Source organism: Panthera leo, chromosome D1 (assembly GCF_018350215.1).
Source record: "Panthera leo isolate Ple1 chromosome D1, P.leo_Ple1_pat1.1, whole genome shotgun sequence".
Lineage (NCBI taxonomy): Eukaryota > Metazoa > Chordata > Mammalia > Carnivora > Felidae > Panthera > Panthera leo.
In genome coordinates, this window is record NC_056688.1 from 97,543,240 (window position 1) to 97,567,899 (window position 24,660).

A 24,660-nucleotide genomic window follows, 5' to 3' on the forward strand; every position below is an offset into this window, starting at 1 on the left:
AAGCATTTCAGAAGGGAGAAGGTTGGCAGAGGGCAATTCAACCTTGTCGGCAAGTCCAGTTCGCCCAGAGGAGGAAGCACCTTGGCTGGGGGGCTGTGGAATGAGGCAGAGTGGGCCAGTGGGGAGGCAGAAGGTCTAAATTTGAGTTTCAAGCCTGCCTTTTATTAGCTGTGTGTCCCGGACAAGTTACTTAACAATTCTGGGCCTCACCGTCCTCATTTGTGAAAATAAGAGTCGGGGGGGGGGGGGCGGGGGCAGTTCTCCAAGGATCCTTGTAGGCTCTCTCAGATTGCCACTCCTACTAACTCCCCAAGAGCGGCTGCAGAGGGGTGATGAGCGGGCTGCCCCGTCCCCAGCGCCCTGGGTTGGAGGGGGCAGGGGCCCTGCATCCTTAGCCCAGCCTGGACTCTGTGCTCCTAACCTTCCTCGTGGGCTTTTCCATCCTGACTCAGGTCTGCAGCTGCCGCCCGGAGGAGATCTCGCAGAGCCATTTATCAAACACACACAATTAAGGCCAGCGTTGGCCGAGATCTATTCCAGGAGCAGAGCAGAGCCTGGGGGTGAGGAGGGGAGGGCAGGGGAGGAGAAGGGGGAGGGCGTGAGCTCTGAGCTGTGTGGTTACGGAAGGGCTGGAGGAGCCCTGCAGCAGGAAGCTTGGGATGCCCTGACCCTGCCAGGGGTCTACGCGGAGTCTTACCAGGGCACTCCAGGGCGTGTTACTCCCTTTTGCAGGTGGGGCAAGTGACGCAAGTGACGCAAGACGGATCGTCCAATCGGACCAAGGTCCTCCAGTGAGGGCGGAGCGAGCGTTGGAGCCTGGGTGGTCAAACTGAGGCCCTGTGCTTCAGTCCGCGCCTGGACAACCAGATATGAAAATAGAGATTTTTGGCTGAGCGTTGGCCTGGGAGACACCGAGACTGTAGATATTAGACAGCAGAGAGAAGGAGGCCAGTTGTCATGGGAAGAGTTTACCAAAGACAATTTCCAGAACTGGTTCCGCGATTCCCCGGCTCCACGGCCAGATCAAAGGTATAAAAAATGGAGCGGAGGGAGATCGGTTCGTGGAGATTTCTTCGGGGAGGGTATGAAACTGGTGAAGCAGGCCTTTCGCACTCATCCCGGGGGCTCCAGACCTCTCCTTAGTCCCGCCCAGAGCTGCGCCCACCCCTCCCCTCCCTGGGCAGGGAGGCAGCCTTCCTGGCAGGGCCCCTCTGCCTCCTCCCCTCCTGGGAGGGCTAGGCCCCGGGAGAGGCTGAGAAACCCAGCCAGGCTTGTGGGTGCAGGTGCGTGTTCGCCGGAGGGGAGTAGACGCCGTGATGCTGCCCAAATCTGGGATCACCACTCATCCAGCGACCAGCCAGTCCGCCTCTAGAGACCACCCTGGGCTGGAGACAGCCACCTCTGGCACACAGGTGCCCAGAGACCGGTCCACGCGGGGATAGGAAGGCCCAGCCCCTTCACCTCAATTCTGGACTTCTCTGAAGGGCCGTCCCAGCTTCAGAGCTCCCCGGGGGATGGCGCGGCCGCGGTCGTGACGCCCTCCGGCCCAATTCCTCCTTCTGCTTGGTCCTGCTTCGCTCACCCCCTTGCGGGGGGGTTGAACCCGTGGCGCAGGCAGATGAGTGAAGTGGGAACACACGTGACTGTGTATGTGAGCCTTCGTGTGAAGGCAGACATGTGCGTGCACGCGTATGTGCGCACACGTGCGGAGGTCGTGTTCCCTGCAGCCCTGCAGAGCCTGGGGGTGGGGGTGGGGGGTGGGGATGACACGTGGGCCCGGCTGGTTCCCCAGCTTCTCCCTCCCTCTCACTCGCTGGCCCGTGTGATGCACGCCTGCAGGAGTTGACGTCCGCTCTGTGAGTGTGGTGTCCACGAAGCCCCGTAGCATGGCCCAGGCAGATTCTGCCTGTCTCTCTGCCCTTGTCCCTTCTGCCCGTCCTCCCCCCGGCCTGACCAAAGAGCGTCTCTTACCATGGGGAAGGCCCCCGTGGAAACCAAGGCTGAGTCTGGACAAAAGGGGGAAGGGACTCTGGGCTCCTGTGGTCCAGTCTCCTACTGGGACCAGACTGAGGGCCACCTGGCTTCTACTCGCTTCCCCCCCCCCCCCCCCCCCCCCCCCCCCCCCGTGATGGAAGCTTAAGCTGTGGCCACCGCCCAAGCAGCCACAGAGGAACTCCCCTCCCCTCAGCAACCCCAAACCCGCCACCCCATCCCTTCTACCCACTGGACTTGGCTCCTCCCTCCTCCCAGGTCCGGCCCCAGATGGCCCACAACAACCCCGTTGTCCCTGCCCGGCTTCCTGTCCTGTCCCACGCTGCTTCCCCGATAGTTCCCCTATAGTCCCCACACAAGGACATTAGGTCCTGCTGCCCCCTCCTGGACCTCCCCTCTGGACACTGTTCCTATAAAGTGCGGGGTCCAGATTTGAACCCACAGCGCCACAGAAGGGAACTTGCCCCACTCCCAGCGCCCCCCATTAAGCTAGGAACGGTCCACGGTTTCAGCAGCCACATCACATTGTCTGTGCTCACACTGACTTGAGGGGTCAGATACAAATGACCGGATCATTTCCAGTGGAATTTTGCCAAGCCGGCCCCACCCACCCACCCTGGGCTTGTTCCTTGGGACCATTGATTTTTTTTTTTTTTTCCTCTGAAAGTACCAGATTTTACATTGATTACTGTTAAATTTCTTCTTGTTGATTTTGGCCCAGCATCCCGCCTGGGAAGAGAGCTGTGGATCATAAATCAGCTGTATCAGAATAACTTGTGCTTTCGAGGTTTGGATGAACACATCTTTCGTGTCTTCATCCAAGTCTTTGGCAAAATTACCAGACAGGTTTGAGCTGGGCAATGTGCTCTGTATCCTACGGTCTGCCATCCAGTCATCCTGTGAAAGGGGGGCAGTGTTTAACTAGGGGACACCTGACTTTGATGAGGCCCGTCTGGCCCTTGGATCACGCCATGTTCTTTTCCAGATGCTCTGGACTTTCTGTCTAGTCAACCAGTCTAAACCTTTTTTTGTGGTGATCAGAATCCACCCTTCTACCTTCCCCGCTTTTTGGTAAACCAAGGAACTTGGCCCCTCTGCAGTCTCCTTGCGATTTTTCTCTTCTGCCTGATCCTTGGACCCTCCACAGGATCTTGGAAGTCTTGGCTCTATGGAGTGACCATACGATTTTCAGCCAAAGGTGATAACTTTGAGAGTGTATCAGTTATCAAGTGCTGGGTAACAAATTACCCTAAAACGTAAGACCACAAGTAATTGGCATCTCACAGTTTCTGCAGGTGAGATGTTGGGGAGTGGCTTAGCCGGGAGGGTCTGGGTTAGGGTCTCTCCGGAAGTTGCATCCAAGATGTTGGCCAGGCTGCTGTCATCTGAAGGCTTGGCTGGGCTGGAGGATGTATTTCCAAGATGGCTGACGTGGCTGTTGGTAGGAAGCCTCAGTTTCTTACCACGTGGGCCTCTGTAGGAGTGTTTGACTTTCCTTACGAGGTGGCAGCAGGCTTTCGCCACTATGAGTGATCCAAGAAAGTGCAAGGAAGAGGCCACAATATCTTTATGACATAGTCCTAAAAGTGACATCTTGCCACTTCCGCCATATTTTATTCACTAGAAACCAGTTGTTAAGTCTTACCCACACTCAAAGAGAGGAGAATTAGGCCTCGCATTTTGAAGGAAAGAGTATCCAAAAAAGGCGTGCTGACATATTTTTAAATCACCACATGGGTGAAGGGAGGTGTTTTATAATTATGCCAGAATGATGGATTTGAACCAGGACTGTCCTGCACAAAGCATATTTAGTCACTCGACTCCTTCACAGTCTCTCAAATGTTTGGACCATGAGCTACAGTTAAGAATCAATTATGACCTGGGGTGCCTGGGTGACTCAGTCGGTTGAGCGTCCGGCTTTGGCTCAGGTCGTGATCTCACAGTTGACGAGTTCGAGCCCCGCGTCGGGCTCTGTGCTGACCGCTCGGAGCCTGGAGCCTGCTTCGGATTCTGCGTCTCCCTCTCTCTCTGCCCCTCCCCCGCTCATGCTCTGTCTCTCTCTGTCTCAGAAATAAATAAACATTAAAAAAATTTTTTTTAAATCAATTATGACCTTCTTCACATATACATACGTAACTGAAACAAAAGTTCACGGAACGGCATTTAACCTTACCATCTACATTTGTAGGGGAGGAAACAGTTCTCCTTGACCCTCTTAGGGTCCCTGCCTGGATCTGAAAATTAAATTCACAAAGATCGATGAACGGGAGAAGACCATGCAAACTTATTTAATGTAAGTTTTCTGTGACACAGGAGCCTCCACAAGGAAGCGAAGTCCCAGAGAAACGGACCCGTGTACGTTTGCATGACATTTGATGAGGAGCGGACAGCTGTGGAGGAACGTGATACCGGGAGGTATGTGTTGTAAACTGCGGGCATCCAGAGCAGGCTGTTTGTTAGCGTTCTTCTGGGTGATTCCCTGGTCTTCAGAGATAAGGACGTTCCTCTCCTCCAGGTCTAAAGAGGGCGCCACTCACATGATCTGCTTCCGGAAAGAAAGGTGGAGGGGCCGGTGCTCTGACTTAGCCTTCTGACCTGTCATCCTCTCAAACTCCTTCAGTGTAACATACTCAGTATGCCAAGGTGCCATACTTTGGGGGGAGTGGGTCTTAGACCCCGTCTCGGGAAACAAACCAGTATCCCGGGGTGTGCTTTCTGTGGGCACCAAAGCTGCTAAGCCTCTCCATTTATTTTGGAGCTCTCCATGGGTCTGACCCAAGCTTCGGAACCTACTTTTCTTATCTTTTCTACCCCCTCCTTCCTCGACACACGCACACTGTCAACCTTTAGCTCTTTGGAGTCATAGAATTATGAAATGTCAGACTATGAAAGAGGCTCTGGGCCTGAAACGACACACACCTTCCTGACTATGCGCAAGACAGACGTTACCAATGCATCATGGTAATGTCCCGTGAAGCTCAGTGTCTACCTCAGAATCCTTCCCAACCCAGCATTCCAGGTATCCAGTTTTCTGTGAGACAAAGTCTAGTTTACAGATGCTTTCTTTGAAGCTTTAAAAGTCAACTCTGAATCCCAGAGAAATGAAGTCCCTCTTCCAAGGTCACACGGCCGGTTGGTGACTAGGGGAGGATGGGCAACAGGCTCTCCTACCTGGGCCTTTGCTCTCTCTCTCTCCTGAGCCAGGGTTTCCGAGACTTTACCCATTTATTCACTGTCTTCTTGGACCTCGTTCTCTTGACCGGCGATCTCTCGCCGTCTCATTCTTCATCCACCACCCACGGACTACCAGGTGATTTACAAGACCCCAGACCCTTCTCAGACAGAATCTTAGCGAGTGGCTGATCCACACGGAGCCACGGCCAAGAGAAGCATCTTTGTTTGGGATGCGATCCACATCGGGAAAGAATGCACTCATCCTGTGGTCCAGATCTCTCCCCAACGGCTGGAATCGAGGGCCCGGAGTCCCCAGGGCCATCCATTACCACTGAGACGGCCCAGGCTGGGGCCCGTGTTGTTTTATATGACGGCTTATCCTGCCGTGAGCCGTTCTGTGCCCCTCGCTGACCGCTCACCTTCTGGTGCAGGCATCGGCTCAGCGATGAAGAAATGCACAAGCCCGTGGGCAATCACCGGCAAATGTCCGGTTTTCATGCTGCCTGGAGGGTGCGGTTTCTGGGGCAGTCCAAGGTACCCCAGGTGCACCAAGGGATGACGGGGAACCCACAGGAAGGGACACCTGATAAGCCAGGAGAAGGTTCAGAAGGATGGAAAGGTTACTCTGTAGCGAGGGAACGACAGCAGCGAACGCACAGAGGCGCAAGGGAGCGGTGGGTTTAGGGGCAATACAGACATTTCCGATTGTTGGAGGTATGCTGTGAGGCCAGGGCAAGTGGCAGGTGACGGAGTGGAGAGAGAGAAAAAGGAAACAAGCAAGCGAGCACAAAGTATCCGTAACATGCCACACGGTAATAGGAGCAAAGGCAAAAGCCAAGCAGAGGTGGGGACAGAGCTGGGGATGCTGTAGGTAGGTGGGTGGTCAGGGAGGGCTTCGCTGAGGAAGGGACATTTGAGCCGCCGCGTGAGCTGTGCAAGGGTCCCCTCCCACCTGATCTCATCTGGTCCTCATGACCGCGTGAAGGGAAGGCCGCAGACAAGGACCCTACCGCCCCAGGGCTGGTCCTGGGCTGGGGAGTGAGTTTGAGGCAGAGCGGGGCCCGGGATCTGGCTCTCCAGACACCCAAGGCAGGGGTCCTTCGAGCTCAGAGTGGCCTCCTCCGCCAAATGTGGGCTTCGGCCCAGCCCAGGACCTCTCCTCGGTCTCTGCAGCCTTGTCACCCACGACCCTACCCAGCAGCAAGACGAGGTTAAGACGGGCTCTGACATCAGACAGGTGCAGCTCTAATTCCAGTCTCTCCTATTAGCTGCTTCATCTGGAGCAAGGAAGCCTCAGTGTCTTCCCCCGTGAAAGGGGGTAATCGAGCATCTTTCTCGTGGAACACCGGACGGTGCAAGCAAAGCCCTTAGCACCGCGCCCGGCACACGTAGGCGGGGCTTATGGAACGCGAGTTACCGGCCATCTTGGCGCACAGGGCCCCCCACCTCCTCGAGCCATCTGAGTGATGACCACACGGCCGCTGCCCTCGGCTGGGCCACGGCGGGCTTGGCTCGGTGCGACAGGTCGGGCTGTTGTAGAGCGACGCCAGCCCCCTTGTCTCGAGGTGGGACCCGCTGTGTCCCTTCTATGCCCTGTCACATCTGATGCACCCTCCTCGCCTTCCCTTCTGTTTGCCCGGTGCTTCCTGCTTTCAGACCTGCTCACTTTGCTCCCTAATATGCATCGCTGACAGACATTATGTTTATTTCCTTGTTCCCTCACGGCCGTCTCCCCTGACAGAAGTTGGACACCCCGATGACGGAGATTCGGGGCGCTCTGTGCGCGGCTGCAGGTCTGGCGCCCAGAACGTGACCGACTCCCAGTAGGTCCTGGAAACATGTTGGTTGAACGGGTGGATGAAGAAATGGAACAAATGCGCCGTGGATGTCCGTGGCCACGGGCCATCTCCCCAGAGAGCCTGTGTTATTTTCTTTCAGGCCACGGCTGCAGAAGGTCAAGGGTCTGGTCCATTTCCTTAGCCATCCTGACCTTGGCCCGAAGGCACTCGGCCCGGGGCATGGGAGGGCCTCCTTCCGTGCACCCGTGTTCCCTCCAGGCCAGCGCAAGGGGGACCCTGTCTTTCTTCCTAGCTCTCAGGCCAGGTCCCTGAGGAGACAACAAGAGGGGAAGACAGATAAGCCTATGAGGCCTCTGGGGACCCAGAAGGGCCCACGTCTGCACCTGTCACCCCTACTGCACGGCCCTGCTCCTCACTCCATCACCACTTCAGTCTCCGTTAGGAAACTGGCGGTGGAGTCCGAATCCCCAGGGGTTTGGACTCGTGGGCGCCAAGTGCAGCGATGATCCCGCCAGCCTCGAAATCAGGCCCATGGAGCCCCACCCGCGGGTGCAGGAGGTGGGGAGAGTGGGACAGGGGGCAATATGGGCCGGTGCGACTCAGTCGAGGGGCCGCAGCCCAAACAGCAGCTGTTTCCGTGATTCAGCAAAGAGCCGGGTGGGGGTGCTGACAGCTGGGGTGGGCCGGGACTGAGTGAGTCCTGAGTCGGGTCCTGAGTCCCTGAGTGAGAGGAGTCGGGGAAGGGGGGGGGTGGACACGGGTCACCCTGCACGCAGGCCCGCAGCCACTACTTTTGGGTCCTGCCCCCGCATCACCTTAGCCCCGTGGGCCTGCCTTCACCCCCGTGGCCTGTTGCCACATGTAGGTTTCATGGATAATGTAGGTTATCCAGGTATGGTGAGGCCAGCAGATCGAGGCATAGTCTGCCACCCGCAGATCCCAAGAGGAGGGGACCGTCACATCATGGGGAGCCACGCAGGGAAGCAGCAGGCGGGTCAGGACGCAGCGCGAGTGGGAGGGAAGCGTAGGGGCAAGACCCTGTATTGTGGTTTCCACAGGGAAGAGTCGGTGGGCAGGTAAGAAGGCGAGTTTGAGTAATTTCATTGGGCTCTGGGGCTAGTTGTCTCGTATCTGGCCCCGGGGTGATTAGGACAGGTGGATAGCGGCCCAGATATGAGGGATAAATGAGGTGGTTGTAATATGTCTCTGTTTGGGTTGCCCCTAACGAGCACACTCACAGGCCAGTGGTTTACGCTCTCAAGGAACTGGCCAGCCCAGGGCGGGGTCGTCCCTCCAGGGTCACAAAGGCCCCAGATGTCAGAGCATCAGAAACGCATGGGTAATACACACCCCCTACCCCGTTCGCCAGACTCCCCTGGGGGCGGCACTCGGGCCACGGTTGAGCCCCAGCACCGGTCTGACGACTGGGGGGGGGGATGCTCTTGGCAAATGGTGGGTGGATGAGGGGCCACCATGGACCAGGCACGGTGCCGGGCACTGGGGGACAGAACAGTGAACAAAAAGGCAAGATCTCTCCTCTCAAGGATTTTATGCCCTGGAGGCACGGCGGACCCCGAACCAGTAAACAAACAGATAAACGAGGGGGCCTCGGTTACTGGAAGGTGCGGTGGCGAAATGAAACGTCAAGATGTTACGGCCTCCGGGCAGGATGGAAGGAGAGGGGCTCCATCGGGAAGGGCGGTCAGCGTAGCCTCTCTGAGGAGGTGACCGTTGGGCTGAGACCTGAATCTCGACAAGGAGCCACGCAAAGACTTCGGGGCAGAATATTTTAGCGAAGGAACGAATAGATGAAAGACCAAATCCGTTTCTCAGTCTGGATCGCCCACCTCCTTACAGCTGGCGGCAGGGTATTTTGAGGCCTGAATGACATCCGTGTCAGAATCTCACATATTAACATCGCTCCTATCACGGTCTCCATCACGAAGGGAGACATTCCACAGGGTGACCTGGGCCCTGTGAGCGGGCGCTTTGGGGCCTCGGGGCAAGACACCCTTTTAACCATCCACATTCTTTGACCCCCTGCTTCCAGGCAGTAAGTAGCTGTAACGCGCCTCCCTCCCGCGCTGGGGGCTGGAGCAGACACCTTGAGATGCTCGTCTCGCTGGCTGCCAAGGCTGTCACGGCAGCCGTGTGCACCCCCCTGCAGGCTGGGGGCCCCCCACACCGCATCTGTCCCAGCCACGTGGGTCCCTGCTCCCCCCCTGGGGAGGCCCCTGCCACCAGGCTGGGTTCCAGAGGGGATTCACCACCGGCCCAGGAAAGCGGATCATGTCCAAAGATAGGGCGTGAGAAGAGGTCGGGAAAGGCAGGAAAGCAACCTTCCCTGAGCGCCTAGTTTCTGCTCAGGGAAAGGGAGTGACTTCCCCAAGGTCCGGCCATCTCTGTTTCATTCATTCATCCATTGGTCCAGGTTTCAAATATTTCTTGGATCCCCTAGGGGGTGGGCAAAACACGGATTTCAGAGCCCAGACGCCCCCGGTCCAGAGGCTTTCCTTCCACTGCCTAGGAAGGGGGCCTAAGGCAAACTTGTCTGCCTCAGTTTCCTTATTAGTAAACCAAAGGATAATGGCACCGGCGCCTGATGAGGCTCCCCGAAGCATCAGCAGGAATGCCTATGGGTCACCCCGGCCCACAGGTGGTCCTCACTCACGTCCGGCACTGGCTTAGGGATCGCGGACAGCCGGACAGGACGCCACAAGCCTGGCCTTCAAAATGCTCAAGACTGGGGCGCCTGCGTGGCTCAGTCAGTGAAGCGTCCAACTCTTGATTTCGTCTCCGGTCATGATCTCGCTGTTCGTGAGATCGAGCCCCATGTGGGGCTCCGGGCTGACGGTGTGGAGCCTGCTCGGGATTCTCCTGTCGCCCTCTCCCTCTGCCCCTCCCCCGCTTGGGTGCTCACCAGGCACGCACGTGCTTACATGCCCTCTGTCTCTCAAAGTAAAGAAATAAACACGAAAAAAAAATGTTTTAATGCTCAGAGACTAATGAGGGACAGACACGTCACAGCAGCTCATGCCAGTAGGCAAGATCGGAGTGGGTGCTACATAAAAGCGTGAGGGACGTGCTACGGGTGGTTACGTTTGGGTGCAGTGAGGGGGAGTTTTCAAGGAACATACGGCACCTGAGTCTCATGAGAGGGAGAGGAGAGGGTACATCCAGGTGGAGGGGATAGCCTCAGCAAGGCTTGGAGACCTAAAGGCTGTTCGGGGACAGTGGGGACAGAGTAGATCAATGTCGCTTGGGCAAGGGGACCAAGGGAGGGATCGGCAAGGTGTGGTTGGCGGATTAAGCTGAATGGCTTTGACTATGACAGTAACGGACTTGAACTTCATCCTCTGGGCAGAACTTGAACTTCCCTCTGGGGAAGGCCATAACGTACCCTGGTGGGGTCTTAGGGAGAGATTTTCTGGGACCTTGTGGAGAACGAATTAGCAGGGCTGAGACCAGGGGGCAGAGAGCAGCTCTGAGGTCCTGCAACTCCAGCCGCGAGATGGAGAACAGACAGATCTGGATGAAAAGGAGACCCATCTATCGAGCACTTACCATGTTCCGGACACGCCCCGTACATCCGTTCACTCGCCTCTCAACAGCGCTTTGAGGTGGGTGCTCTCGTTCCCATTTTACAGATGAGAACACTGAGGTACAAGGAGGTTAAGTAACTTGCTCAGGGTCATGCAGCCAGCGACGTGGAGCCCTGGGATTCTGATTCTGGTCCATCTGAATCCAAAGCCCTGATACTTCCCAGACCCACATGCCCACGGGGAGAGAAGGCCCAAAGGTGAAGAGATGCACGCGGTGGAAACTTAGCAGATCCCGACGGCTTCTTCCTTCTCGGCCTCCCTGAGCTGGGCATCTTCCACTGGCTCCTCCAGACCCTCAACCCACGCCCCTCTTTCTCCCCCTACTCCGTGTCCTGGGAGGCTGGTGGCATGGGAGGCATCCACAGGCTCCCTGGCCCTCACCCATTAGCTTCTGGCTGGGTTCCATCAACGGGGCAGGAGAGCCGAGGGAAGGAGGAGAGCGAGTGGGCTTGCTGCTTCCCCCTCCGATGGGCTCTGTCCCCCCACTGACGCCCCAGCTCCTCCAGGTGGCCCTCTCCACACAGCGCGCTGCCCCATCGGGCAGCTCCTCTCTCCCCTGCCCTTTCAAGCCTGGGGGTGGTGACAGTCACTCCTGTTTTTCATATGGGTCTGTCTGTGACGTTGGCCCTCAGGAGAGAGGGCAGCAGACAGCAGCTTCTAATGCTGGTCCCTGACGTCATGGGGGTGGCTGAGCTTGCCAGGGAGTGTGCAGAGGATGACGCTCAGGGACCAAGCTGGGAAGTGGGGGGGGGGGGGAGCTGACATTTAGTCCCCAGAGGGTGGGAGCCAATCAGACAGCTGGGGCTGGGTGGGGCTGGAGCCTCCCTTGCGGGTAATTGTTACTGCGATCCCCACTCCCTTTGGCAGAGGGAGAGGGGCTGTGCCAGGAGGTCTGTCATTTGGGAGACCGCCCTTGGCCCCTCTGGAGGGGAAGTCCACCAGTTCTGCCCTGCCCCCTGCCCCCTGCCCCCTGGGACTTTTCAGCCCAGCTTTTGGCGGCTGGCTCGGGGTTCTCAGAGGGCCTATGAGGGCACGTGGGGCTACCTTCAGGGTTACCGGGGGGAGTCTCTGGGAACGGGGTGACCTTTTTTGGAAAAGCCTGTTCATCCCCAGGGCCCTGGTTGGCTGAGCCCTATGGAGCCAGCCCCCGTGAGGGGGCCTTGCCAAGAATCAGGGCCCCATCTGCCCCCTTTCCCCCACCCTCCCTCCACCTACCCGCCTGCCCTCTGGCCTGTGTCAAGCTCCAGAAAGGCACTGCCATCCCCAGCAGCCAGCTAGCTGGGGGGTGGGGTGGGGGGGGGACATGCCTAGTGGCAGGGGAAGAGGAGGGATGGAACCAATCACATATGTCTAAGGCCAGAGGGGGAAGAAAGATAGTTACAAAAATCCACCTGTGAACAAAGGTAGGTCCATTTAGAGCCACAAGGCATGAGAGCTAGGAAGGGTCTTCCAGAACCCCACCTGGCTGCACAGACGAGGACACTGGGGTCTAGAGAGGGGACGCTGCTCAAAGGCCTTGAAGACTGGCCTGGCTCAGCCTGGCACTCGTAGCCATCACCCATGTCCCTGCGGCTCTCCCCTGTCAGACCCCACACCCCAGGACCAAGAATACTTTTCCATGCGTCGGCATCCATGTGCCTGCAGAGGGTCCTGATCCAGATTTCTACCCCACCTTTGTGCCCCTCCTCCACGGTGGAAGCAGCTGGCTGCCCCCACGGCGGGGGCTGCCTGGGTGCGAGACGACCGTGTTTTCACAGGGCGGAAATTAGATCTGCTTCTCGGGGAGAAGTGTTGGGAGCTGAAATGCCAGCCAGTTGGGTGTGGCGGGGCCTCCTCGTTCTGTGCTGCGCAGAAGCCAGCCACATGGAGGGAGGGACGGGGAGGACGGGCCGCCACCGGGCAGGGCCCTAGGAAGGGGGTCAGGGACAATGTGCAGGTGGAGAATGGAGGTTTTAAGAACAGAGGGCTCGCCCAGGGGCAGGCAGCGAAAACAACACCCCGTACTTAGACCTCACCTCCTCTACAGCCTCCTTTCCCAGCCCGGGCTTACCCCTTGACTCCACACTCGAACCCTGGAGGGCAGCAGTGGCCAAGATGGGCCTCTCCCTACCTGAACATTCTAGTTGGGGGGGTCTTCCAGCCACGACAGATTGGATTATGACTCAGCAAGTACTTATCACCCTCCTCGGCCGCCGCGCACAGTGTATACCCCCCTGCACGCTGAAGTTGGGCTTGTCCGTGTCACTGGCTTTGACGAGAAGTATCAGAAGACATGGCAGAGCAGAGGCTTGGCATGTGCTTATGTGGACTGAGCTGCTCCCTTGCGTGCCGGTGCTGTCTGTACAAAGAGGTTCCCCTGGGCAGCTGTCGCCCGTCAGCTGGGGTCGAGAATGAACGTGTGTGGAGGGACCCGAGCCCGCCTTGCAGTCTGAAAGAGAGCGCCCAGCTGAGCCCAGCCTAGATCAGGAGAACCGTGGTCAACCTGCAGGCCCACGCGTGTGAGAATTACTGCTCACTGCTGTCACTCACTGACTTTGGGGATGGTTTGTTTCGTAGCATTATTACGGTAACCGCTGACCAATACACAGGCCCAAAGCTGGAGCCAGAGAAGAGGCCAACGGCTGGGACGTGGAAGATCCGGGCTCTACATCTCTACTTACTACATCTCTGTGAGGAAACTGAGGCTCCTAGGGAGATCTCCCCAAGGCCCCGGAGCTAGAAAATGGCAGAGCTGAGGCCAGAACCAGGTCTCCCGGCTCCAGTTTCCAATCTACCAGTCAGCCCAACCCTGAGCCAGTTGAGCAGTGAGCCCCATGAGGACCAGAACCACTGGCCTGGCCAGCCACAGGCGAAAGAGGGAAGGCAGAGCTCCACACCCCCCCTGCCCTGGGTGCCGTGCCGTCAAGGCCTCGGGGGTGTCTCCCACTGCTCCAGAAGCTTCTGCTGCTGAGAAGATAAGGCTGGGTTCGAAGCCTGCTTGCCCTTGGGCAACTTTCTTAACCTCTCTGTGCCTCAGTTTGCCCATCTGGAAACAGGGGAAGCCTAGAACAGTTCCTACTTAGCTCAGAGGGTGCTTGTGAGGATTAAATGAACTACAGTCCCTGCATTAAATGGACTAAGTGTATAATCCCTGCACCTAATAAATGCGCCACGAATGTTTGTTAAATAGACGCTAAGTAGCTCCACCCACCTCAACCTGCGGCTGAACACAGCTAATTTTGACTTGGGGAGAACTCCCTCTGAATCAGACACTGTCCCAAATGTTTTTCGCGTGCGTCAACCAAGTTGGTCCTCACCGAAGTCTTGGAAGAGATGTGGGCGCTATCCTTATCCCTCCCGTTTCGCAGACAGAGAAACTGAGGCGCAGAACAGGTTCCTAATGGTCACACTCAGGAGCTCCAGCTGGGTGGAAGGCAGAGGTGCAGAGATCACCGGTCCCAGGCCTGGTGGCTCTGACCAGCCGTGTGGTTGGGGGCAAGGACCACCTACCCCACGGGGTTGTCGTCAAGATTAAACGAGGTCACGCGGGTGGCCTGCCTAGCGTGACTGCCGACCTATGACAGGGCTCAGGAAGTAGGGAGAGTTATTTAAAAATAGGAAAAGGCGGGGCGCCTGGGTGACTTCGTCTGTTAAGCGTCCGACCTCGGCTCCGGTCAGGGTCTTGTGGGTTCGTGAGTTCGAGCCCCACGTTGGAGCCCCACATCGGGCTCGCTGCCGTCAGCACTGAGCCGGCCTCGGATCCTCCGTCCCCCTCTCTCGCTGCCCCTCCACTCCCCTCTCAAAAATAAAGCAACATCTCAAAAATTTGTAGCTGTAAACAATAAAATAAAAACCGGAAAAGGGACCGGGCAGACGTCCTAACGCCAGAACAGCTCCGGGGCAGCCGGGACCCTGACAGCCTCCCTCAGCTCCACGGCGAGAATTTGGGGGGAAAAAAACCTTCCCCCTTCCCACCCCCGCTCAGAGCTCCGGGGACTCGTCACGGGGCGGGTCTCCTGGGAGTCAGCCGGCCCCGGGCCCCACTTACAAGCTCTGCGTCCTTGGGCAATCCCTGCTGTCTCCAGGCACAGTTTTCACATCTGTGCCGGGGGCAGCCACCACACTTTGGTGAGGGGGGGATGAGACCACTTAGCTCAGGTTCAGGAGGTCCTTGCCACGTGCTAGCCACTGATGCACGCCTGTCACACTCTCCTCTGTAGTGGGCCCTGTCGTTATCCGCATTTTACGGAGACGGAAACTGAGGCTCAGACAGGTCAGGGAAACTGAGTCAGCTCCCATGGCACCTGAGTGGTAGAAGATAGCTGTCAGCCCAGCAGGGCGACAGAGCCCTTGGCCTGTGGTTTTGCTTCTAGGGAGTTGTCTCCAGCTCCCTGGATTTAAAAGCAAGGAAACATGGGTTGCGTCCTGACTTCATGGCCTGAGCTCAGAGGTCCCCGGCTGTTTGCGAAACGCAGGCCTGGGGTTCCAGACAGGCCGACACGATTCCCTGCCCAGGCCCACTGCCCAGTTTTCCCAGGACCCGGGCCACACACAGCACAGCCAGGCCTTCCTGCCTCCGCCTTCCTCCTGGCTTGGCGGTGAACATGATCTCTCCTCGGCCAGTTCCTTTGCGTTCCTGTCGCTCCGGTTTGCGACTCCTCGGGCCCAGGACAAATCGCTCCTTCGCTCTGCCTGCAGCCAGGAACATGCCACTGCGCGAAACCCTTTTGCCCCCAAGGGGCTCCCCGTCTAGGCCTGTGGCTCCAGCGGGAGGCTGGCCCAGCCCAAGTCATCTCTCCGGGGCCGGAAGGGCTGCTGGGATCAGCCGGTCCACCTCCCCCTTGTCACAGAGCAGGAGAGAGAAATGCAGACGCGGGCAGGACTCCGTCCAAATACACCCGAGCTTAAAACAGGGTCAGCGCAACCTTGAAAACAGCCACCGCTCGAGTCTCAGGACGTGCAAAGAGCTCCACTCGTTGCTTATCTTTTCATCCAGTGCTCAGTCCAGCTCGGCAAGGTGGGTGCTATTGTTGCCATTTTCCAGAGGGAACTGGGGCACAGAGAGGTTAAGCTGTTTACCTAAGACCACACAGAAAGCGGCGGTCTAGGGATTTTTTTTTTTTTAATTTTAATGTTTATTTATTTTTGAGAGAGACAGAGACAGAATGCGAGTGGGTTAGGGGCAGAGAGAGAGGCAGACACAGAATCCGAAGCAGGCTCCAGGCTCTGAGCCGTCAGCACGGAGCCCGACGAGGGGCTTGAACTCACGAGCTGTGAGATCGTGAGCTGAGCCGAAGTCGGACGGGGGGGTAGGATGGTCTGCTTCTCATTCTGGGCTGCTTCTCTGGTGCTCCAGCCCTGACCCGATCTTTTTTCCAGAAGGGTTCACAACCACGTCAAGCTGCCAGTGATAGCAGAGAGAAAGGTGCCCTCCCTGGCCCCTGTCTCCTCCCTGCCTCCCCCTCCCCTCCCCTGTTCTTCTTACACTGGGGTCACCCTGGTCCCTCCTCATCCACCCCTCCAGATGCTTCCTTGCCTCATCCCCACCTGTCAGAACCCTGCCTACGTGCAGGTAGAGGAAGTTCAAATCCCTCCGCACCTCGTATGAGCTGTGTGATGTTGAGTAAGCCACGATGCTTCCTGAGCCTCCGGTTCCTTCTTTACAAATGGGGTGATAATAACAGCTTTTGGGGGGAGCGGATATTGGAGGATCGCACGTAAAGCAGTCAAGTGCTGCACTGAGCAGTATTGGTGGCAGGGGGTGGGGGCGACTACTCACGAGGCCCAGGGCGGGATGGGCCGTACGGCTTGGATTCCCGAGAGAGGACTCCCAGTGGTGGCCAGACCATGTCTGAGTGAGACCAAATAGCAAAGCGTTCTGCCCGGGGAGCAGCAGTTGATGCCCCAGAGGAAGTGGCCACGCATGCCACTGGGCGGATGGGGCCCAGCCTGGGGCACCCGGCAGGTGGGCAGCGGCCACCACACCAGGCCTGATCACCAGGCTGAGGTTTGGGGGAAAGACTGGCAACGGGCCTCCGAGCATTTGTCTCCCGACTTTACAGACGTGGGCAGCAAGGCACAGAAAGGGGAAGCAATTTTCCCAAGATCGCCCAGCAGGAGAGCGGCAAATCCAGAATTAGAACCCGAGCGGTCCGTTCCTCAGACACTCGCCGCGCCAACCCACCGTGGGTCTGAGCTGCAGGAATCCCGTGCCATCGTTTGCTCTTGTCCTGAACCTCGAATGAGCCAGGATATAGACACATTCCCAAGGGGAGCGGGAAAACCAGGCCGAGGGCCAGCCAGCCTCTTCCATCCCAGGCAGCCAAATTCTTCCTCCCTGGGCAGCCTGTAAAGGGGCCAAGTTGGCACCAACAGCCAAGAATGTGCTGCGGGGGGTCCCAGAGCCCTGCCCGGGTCCGTGAGTCTGGACACTGTGACCTTTTCTGGCCAGTGAGAGCTGTCCTACTGCGAAAGGGGAGAAGAGAGGCCACCCCAGACCCCAGACACTTCCTTGGCCGGCTGGATTCTTTCCCTTCCTCTTCCTGGCACGACAGGCTAAGCCTCCCTCTCGCCCCATGGCTGGGCTCACCAGCTCTGTTCACCCTGCCTTCACCCCTAGAGACTTCCATGCGCCCTCCCAAGATGGCCGCCAGGGCTCTTCCTGAGGGCCCCGCTCCAGGCTCCCTTCTCAGGAGGAACAGCCTTCCTCTCTCTAAAGTGGGGCCTGAAGACCCTCGGTGACAAAATCCCACGGAGGGGCCGCCTCCGCCACAGTCTGTGTGCATTATTTCATTTCATTGTCGCCCACATCTACGGGCAGGGCCGTGGTCTTCTCCTCCTAAAAGATGGGGAAACTGAGGCCCGGAGCAGAGCCAGGATTGAAGGTGGGGAGTCTAATCCCATCCACGTGCTTTCCCTCCGTGCTCTCCCACCTCTCCTGCTAGTCATGGCTGAGGGGGCACAGGCTGCACAGGCCAGTTGGAGAGAGCGTTGAACTAACCGGGCTCGCATCTCCCCACCCCCACCCCACGCGGGAGCTGGCAGCCAGAAGGACCTGTCGCCCCCCACCCCCACTCCAGGGAAGCCTCTTTGGGTGGAGGGAGGGCACACCCCACACCCTTGGCCTCCACCCCCTAAAACCCCTCAACCCCTCCCCTGTCCCCCAGGAAGCCCTCTCTGTTCCCCTCCACTTTCCTTCAGGCCCCTTCCCCCGCCCCCCACCCCTCCCGCAGAGGATTTATGGTTTTAATAATGCAGACTTTCTCCACCAGCCTCCCTTGCTGTTTAGTCCCCTCTAAAGATCCTTAAAATTAAAACACTAATCAGGAATTTATTTTCTCATCAATCCTGCCCTTCGGGTTATGAGGCCCGGGTGTTTTCACAGCCCGCTGGTTGGCCATGGGGAGGGACCCTCCAGAGGAGGAGCTGGGCACAGGACAGACTTGGGGGGAGAGAGCCAGCAGAGGCAGGCCATCAGGGGGAGACAAGGGAGGGGGGCGGACAGAGAGAGGGATGGAGAATGGAGAGAGCTGCTGGAGTCCGGGATAGAGAGACGTGGGGGGGGCCAGGGAGCAGACAGTAGGAGATAAAAGAGAAGCTAAGCAGCCTGGGGCAGGCAGAACAGGAGGCGCAGGGAGAAAACGCCAGAAAACAGACGAGCTGGGAGCTGGAGAAGCCTGCACCCTTCCTAGGTGGGGCTGGCACTCCTGCAGTTTCATGTGTATAGGGAGCGGGGATTTGAGGGGCAGACCCGAAGCTGCATGAGGACGAGAGCCTAGGTTTTTCCCCTTTGGTGCCGGCTGACATGAACTTGGAGGACTGATTTCTGCCTCTAGGCTCCTGCTGGTTCTGAGACCCTTCGAGGAGCTCCATGAAGGCCCTGAGAGGCCTTCCCGAAGCCTTCTCTCTCCCCTTGAGCCGCAGAAAAGCTTGCTGGTTCCCAGGCCCTGCTCCTGCCCCTCCTTTCAGTAGAGGCAGCTCTGAGAAGGAAGGCGTCCCCTCTCTGCCTATCACCACCCCAAGGGGCGCTTGGCAAAGTGCGTTTCTCCTGGCTCATTACCATTCCCTATATGGGAAACCTTTGAGATCAATCAGGTCGTTGAGCACCGAGCAAGGAATCTCCTGCCTGTTTTACGTCTGACTGGGTGATGGTGAGCAAGTCGCTGGCCCTCTCTAAGCCTTGGTCTCTTCGTCTGTATGATAAGGGGTTTGGATGGTCTATACAGCCTCATCTTGTTCCAATGGGCTCCGGTCTTTGAAGCCACCATTGTAAAAGTCCCAAAACTTGAGGAAAGAAATGGGAAATCCACACTTGGTTCAAAAATTCTTTTGACAACAAGAACGGAGGCCCGCTACTGGGGAAGGTGTTATGTCAGGCATCGAGGAAGTCACCCGGAAGGGCCCTGAACCTGATCTCTGTTCATGGTGAAGTCGTCACCTCCTGCAGCCTCCGTCTGTTCATCCGGAAAATGGGCATCCATCCGGCCTCAGAACGTTACTGTTCGGGAAAGGTTGTTGCGAAACGAGGTTGGGCATCCGAAAGAGACATCAGGCGTCAGAATGGCCCGGCAATTCCACCAGGAACTCGTTCTGCCAGCTCTGAGGTCTCCCAGGCCCTGTATGTTCCGTCCGACTCAGGTTGCACTGGTGCAGGGGCAGGCGTGAGCCTCACAGACCGTACACCCCGGGGAAGCCGGGAAGAATGGGGAGGTTAAGGTAGAGTCCGAGACCTGAGCTGGCCTCCCAGCCGCAACTCCCGCAAGGTCAGTACCTTGGGTAAGTCCCTTTTCGTCCCAGGGTCCCAGACGCATCTTTCAAGGAGGATGAACCTCCGTGAGATGTGAGAATTGAGTGAGGTAATGCAGGTGGAAGTCTAGACACGCAGCAGGTGTTCCGAAAACGCTGCTCAGGGCAGGATGTAAGCCAACAAAGCACCAAGGACAAGAGTACCAGGTGTCCTGTTACCCACTCGAGGAGGAGCTGGGGGGATTGTGGCAGAGCCCACGGCAGGGAGGCGGGGGGGGGGGGGGGGGGGGCGGGGCGCTCCAGGCTCTGGGCCAAATGAGGCCTTTCCCCGGGCCAGCATTAGCATTTTCCGAGATGATTCAGCAAAACCAGGGGGCTTAGCCAGGCCTCCCCTCTATGCTGAGAGGCTTGTTCATGCCACAGCCCAGCTTGTCTGCCTGATAGGAAATCAATGTGTTTATGATCCAAGGTTTCTTGCACAAAAAGAGGAGGGAATAATTGCTCTTCTGAGGTCTGAACAGCAGCGTGCCCCATCTACTGATTTGACTCGCCGGGCACCTCCCCAACCCGGAATCCTTTCCGCTCTTCAAGTCCAAGTATCCAAGAACTGTAGAACCCAGGACGGGAATCAAAGGACTTCTCCTACCCGCATCCCGAGCGATAGGCGGGTCCCCTTGGGGGATCCCTCTCCCTGGAAACCAGTATCTGTCACATCACACAGCCCTTGGTAGCCAGGGGACAGAGGGGGTTCAGGGCAGCTCCATCCAGCCTGGCAGCATCGTTTGTGGGCCCCAGTGAGACCGACGATTCGCACTTGGTCTTGGGGAGCCCCCCTGCAGGGCGCCACTGTGCAGGCGGGTTATGTAGCAGGGGAACGCCTGCATGACCAGAAAAATAAGAAAATACCTAAACTGAGACTCCTCCCCAGTGGGGAGGTGTTCCATGGGACGCCCTTAGAGAAGGAGGACGGTAGGAGCCTGCACCTGTCCTCTCCGGAGCCCCCGTTGTGAAGTCCACCCTGGCCTCTGTGCGGTCACTGCGTATATCCTTTCTCTGTAACAAACTGTGGACTTGTGAGCAGTGTCATTTGCGGTCCTGTGAGTTTTCTTTAGCAATTGAATCCAACTTAACTCCCACTATTTAAAATCTTTTTAGTTTTCAATTTTTAATTTTTTTTAATTAGTTTTTATTTTTTTTTTTTTTGTTTATTTTTGAGAGAGAGAGAGAGAGCACCGAGCAGGGGAGGGGCAGAGAGAGAGGGAGACAGGGAATCCTAAGCAGGCTCTGTGCCTTCAGCGCAAAGCCCTACGTGGGGCTCAAACCCACGAACCGTGAGATCGTGACCTGAGCTGAAGTCGGACGCTCAACCAAATGGCCCCCCGCCCAGGCGCCCCTTATCTGCCACTATTAAAGGTTAAAAGTCTATCTTGTATATTTTATAGAAGGAGCGACCGAAAGCCAGAGAGGGGAAATGGCTTAGCCACAGTCATGCAGCAGGTAGGTAGTCGATCCCAGATTGGCACTCAAGACTCAGCTCTCAGCCTGAAGATCTTTGTCTGCTTTTTCCTGCTCCTTGGAGGTTAAGCGGTCACTTCCCAGGAGGCCTGGAAGAACCAGAGAGGAGCACTGACCACTGGCATTGTCGTCAGGGTAGCAGGACACTTATCCCCGGGATGAGGTGGGCTTGGAAACCGGAAAACAGATGGCAAAACCTGAGGCTCGGTGAGAGGAGGAGGTTGAGAAAGAGACTCAGGAGCGAGTCTGTGAAGGGAAAGTGTATCAGTCAGTGTAGGGTAGCTGCCGTAACAAACATCTCCGAATCTCAGTCACTGAATTCCTGAGGATTCAGTCATGTCCTCAGTCCAAAACAGATCAGCAGAAGAGAGCGAGTGCTGTTCCACACGAGACTCAGGGACCCAGGGTCTCTCCACCTTGTAGCTCTGCTCCCCTCGAGGTACTTGGAGTCCTCGCCCTCCAGAGGGGAGTCGGGGAAGGAAAGAACACTGATGTTGTCATTAGAGGCCAACCCAGCAGTCACCTCTTTTATGAGGCGGTCTGCATGCCAGGGTAAAGGATTCGGGCCAGAGGGCTGCCCTCCTTTCTTGCTGATGGCTGGTGGAGAAGGGGCCAGAGCCAGCCTACAACCTCACTCTTTGGAGTCCCCAGAGGCTCTCCTGACATCCTGATGTTCCGCATAAAGTGAGACAACCCCAAACAGGCAGCCACTCCCGAGAAGGCCAAGGCCCCACTTGAGCTCTCTGAACCCACAATCCAAGTTCATCCAATAACACCCTTGGAGGAGCATTTCCAGGGTCCTGTAGCTCACCTGCCATCCATGTAGCCTGCGAGTAAGTCACAGGAGGATATGGATCGTGGTTTGTTCTTCCCCACTTGTATTCATGGCAGAGATCCTGCTGAAAGTTGATTTCGGTAGCTTAAAAACGGCAAGAAGTGGTCCTCTGTGTGTTCCCCAAGAGATAACCTGTGTTGGAATTTTCCACCAGGGCTGGCAGTTGGAAGCAGCGGGGCACAGGGTGGGGACCGAAGCAGAGACTGGCTCAGCATCCAGCTGGGAGGAGCACAGGCCTTGGGCTGAGATTGATCTGGCCTCTACTCCATGGTCCAGTGCTGTGTGACTGCGGACAAGTCAGCTCACCTCTGTGGGCTTTGTTTTCTCATCTGTAAAATGGCTCTGATCGTAGCGCCTTTCTCACAGGATGCCGTGAGGCTGAAGGAAGTAATACACTAAAGCACGGTGCTCGGTACCCAGGCGGCCTGCGGGGACTGAGCTTCACCGGGCCTCCCTCCAGCCCTCCTGAGCACTTGGGGAGAGGGGGAGCCCAGAGCCTTTGTAGGCCAGCCTTAAATCAGTAGAAAGAGTCCTACAGGACCACGCTGTCCTCCTGGGAGCTGAGGATGTTACTTGGCTGCACGAGGGTGGCACGTGAAACTTCTCCGCCTGGTTCTGGGGGCCAATGCCAGGAACTGAGCAGGGCTGGGAGCTCAGGTCCCTAGGGAGCGCCTCCATTTCTGAACGACTTTTTGCACCCAGCTTGGGAGAGCCTGGGCTTGTAAAATGCATTTATTAGTCGAAATGATCTAAATCTAATCCAATTCTCCCGTGGAAACGATGTAATGATGTTCCTCACTAAAGACCTGATGCTTAACATTTTATAAAATGACCACAAACATCTTTGTTAATCACGTTTAAACAGCGTACCTGTGCTCTGGGCAACGGCAAGCTTTCAGAAGTGCTTCTAAATCAATTAAACAGGGCGACATCGTAAGCACTCATATAAAACACCGTTTAATATGAAACAGAGTCGTAGTGAAAGGTACGAGAGGTCCTCGTCAGAGTTCTTGTTAATTTTCGCCTCGTTTTCTCTGCAGTGAATAATAACACCCAACATTTATTGGGTGCTTACAAAGTGCCAAGACGCCGTTCCCAGCTCTTTACGGATACCACGTCACGAAATCCAACCCAAACACCGAAAAGAAGCCTGGGGCCCAGAGAGGGTAAGGAGCCTTCTTACGGATGCATGAGGAGGGAGGGACAGAGCCAGGCTCTGAACCCGAGTGATGGGATTCTAGAACCAAGGCTCTAGGCAAGTCAGGGATTGCAAGTCTAAGGCAAGTCAGGGATTGCAGGAAATCTATCAAAAGGCTCATCTTGCCGAACACCTTCTCTGGCCACTTTGGGGGAGATGGAGGCGTCCACGGAGGCACAAGGATTGGGTGGCACGAGCGTGCCATTTGGTGTGGCTAAAGCAAGAAGCCTAGATTGTAGGGGTGGAGAAGAGTGATGTGGAGTTACTGTTCCAAGTCATGCGGAGCTTTGCAGGCCATTCCTGGAAGCCTGGCTTCCCTCCTCCAGAAGACAGAAATTGTATTCGTTGTATAGTCGCCAATGATAGAAACACAATTTAAATGGTCTTAGACCGGAGCGCCTGGGTGGCTCAGTCGGTTAAGCATCCAGCTTCGGCCCAAGTCACAAACCCAGGTCATGATGTCACGGTTTGTGAGCTTGAGCCTCCCATCAGGCTCTCCACTGTTAGCCAAAGGTCCTCTGTCACGTCTCTCTCTGCCCCTCCCCTGCTCGTGCCCTCTCTCTCTCTCTTAAAAATAAATAAGCATTGGGGCGCCTGGGTGGCTCAGTTGGTTAAGCGTCCAACTTCAGCTCAGGTCGCGATCTCACGGTTCCTGAGTTCGAGCCCCGCGTCGGGCTCTGGGCTGATGGCTCAGAGCCTGGAGCCTGCTTCCGATTCTGTGTCTCCCTCTCTCTCTGCCCCTCCCCTGTTCGTGCTCTGTCTCTCTCTGTCCCCAAAATAAATAAACGTTAAAAAAAAATTTTTTTTAATAAAAATAAAAAATAAATAAATAAGCATTAAAAAAATCTTTAAATAGTCTTGGACTTGAAAAGTTTTGACTCATGTAACCAAGGCCACTGCATTCAGGCATGGCTGGATCCAGGTGCTCAAATGATATCCTCCGGAGTCGTCTCTGTCCATGTATTTGCTCTGGTTCCTCTGGCTTCACTCTCAGGTCACTCTGCCCAGCTGATGACAAAGGTGAGCTCCAGCCGGTCTCGCATTACGTCTTGCCAGCTGGGCAGCCTCAGGGGGAACAAAACGTATCTTGTTTCTCATAATTCCAGTCCGCGTCCTGGGGCAGATGCTACTTGGCTCTAACCACCTACGTGAACGTCCTGCGCTGTCACTGAGGAATAAAGCCCAGATGTCAAGAGGCCCTGGGGCCCAATTCCAGCCCCGACATTTAACTAAGGGTGATCCCTTCTACTCTCTGGGTCTTGCTCTCCTCCTCTGGGAAGAAGCCGACTTGAGAATCTCTAAGGCCTCTTGGAGGTCTTCCCTTTCAATCCTGCATATGGCCCGCCTGCTCAGAGCGCCGCTTGGTGGCATGATAGTGTCTGTAGCGGGCAGATGCGCCACAGGGCAGAGCCTTGGTTCTAGAATCCCGCAGGGGCATGGGCTTGCCGGCACCCTCCACACCTCCTTGCTCTCACCTCCCTCCGTGACCCAATAGCAGAAGATGATCAGAGGCTTGACTGATGGGCAGGGGTCAAGCAGGCAGAGCCAGCCCTTCCCCGGGGAACCTGAGAAAAGGGGCCCGGAGACAGGCGGCACCGTGTGTCACCCACCCGCTGCCAGCTTGGGGACCCGCAGAGGAGAGCTTGCCCAAATGCAGGGCGATTTAAGAATGACTTCGCCGGAAAGCATGACCGCTTAATCCTTAAATTAAATTTTATGTGAATTTTTCTCCCCTTGAATTCTCACGGGACTTAATTCCAGCGCTAATCTCTGGACCCCGACTCTGATTTGTGATCTGGGTCACAGTCGTGTGTTACCAGG

The 24,660-nt window shown here is 56.7% G+C and overlaps 1 long non-coding RNA gene across 1 annotated transcript; it reads left to right on the top strand.

Moving 5' to 3' along the window:
- The first annotated feature begins 609 nt into the window (after positions 1-609).
- LOC122200804 lies at positions 610-23,365 on the top strand. The gene is made up of 3 exons (XR_006193941.1): positions 610-1,029; positions 4,306-4,407; positions 22,682-23,365. It is a non-coding gene; the product is annotated as an uncharacterized LOC122200804 (long non-coding RNA).
- Positions 23,366-24,660: the final 1,295 nt, after the last annotated feature.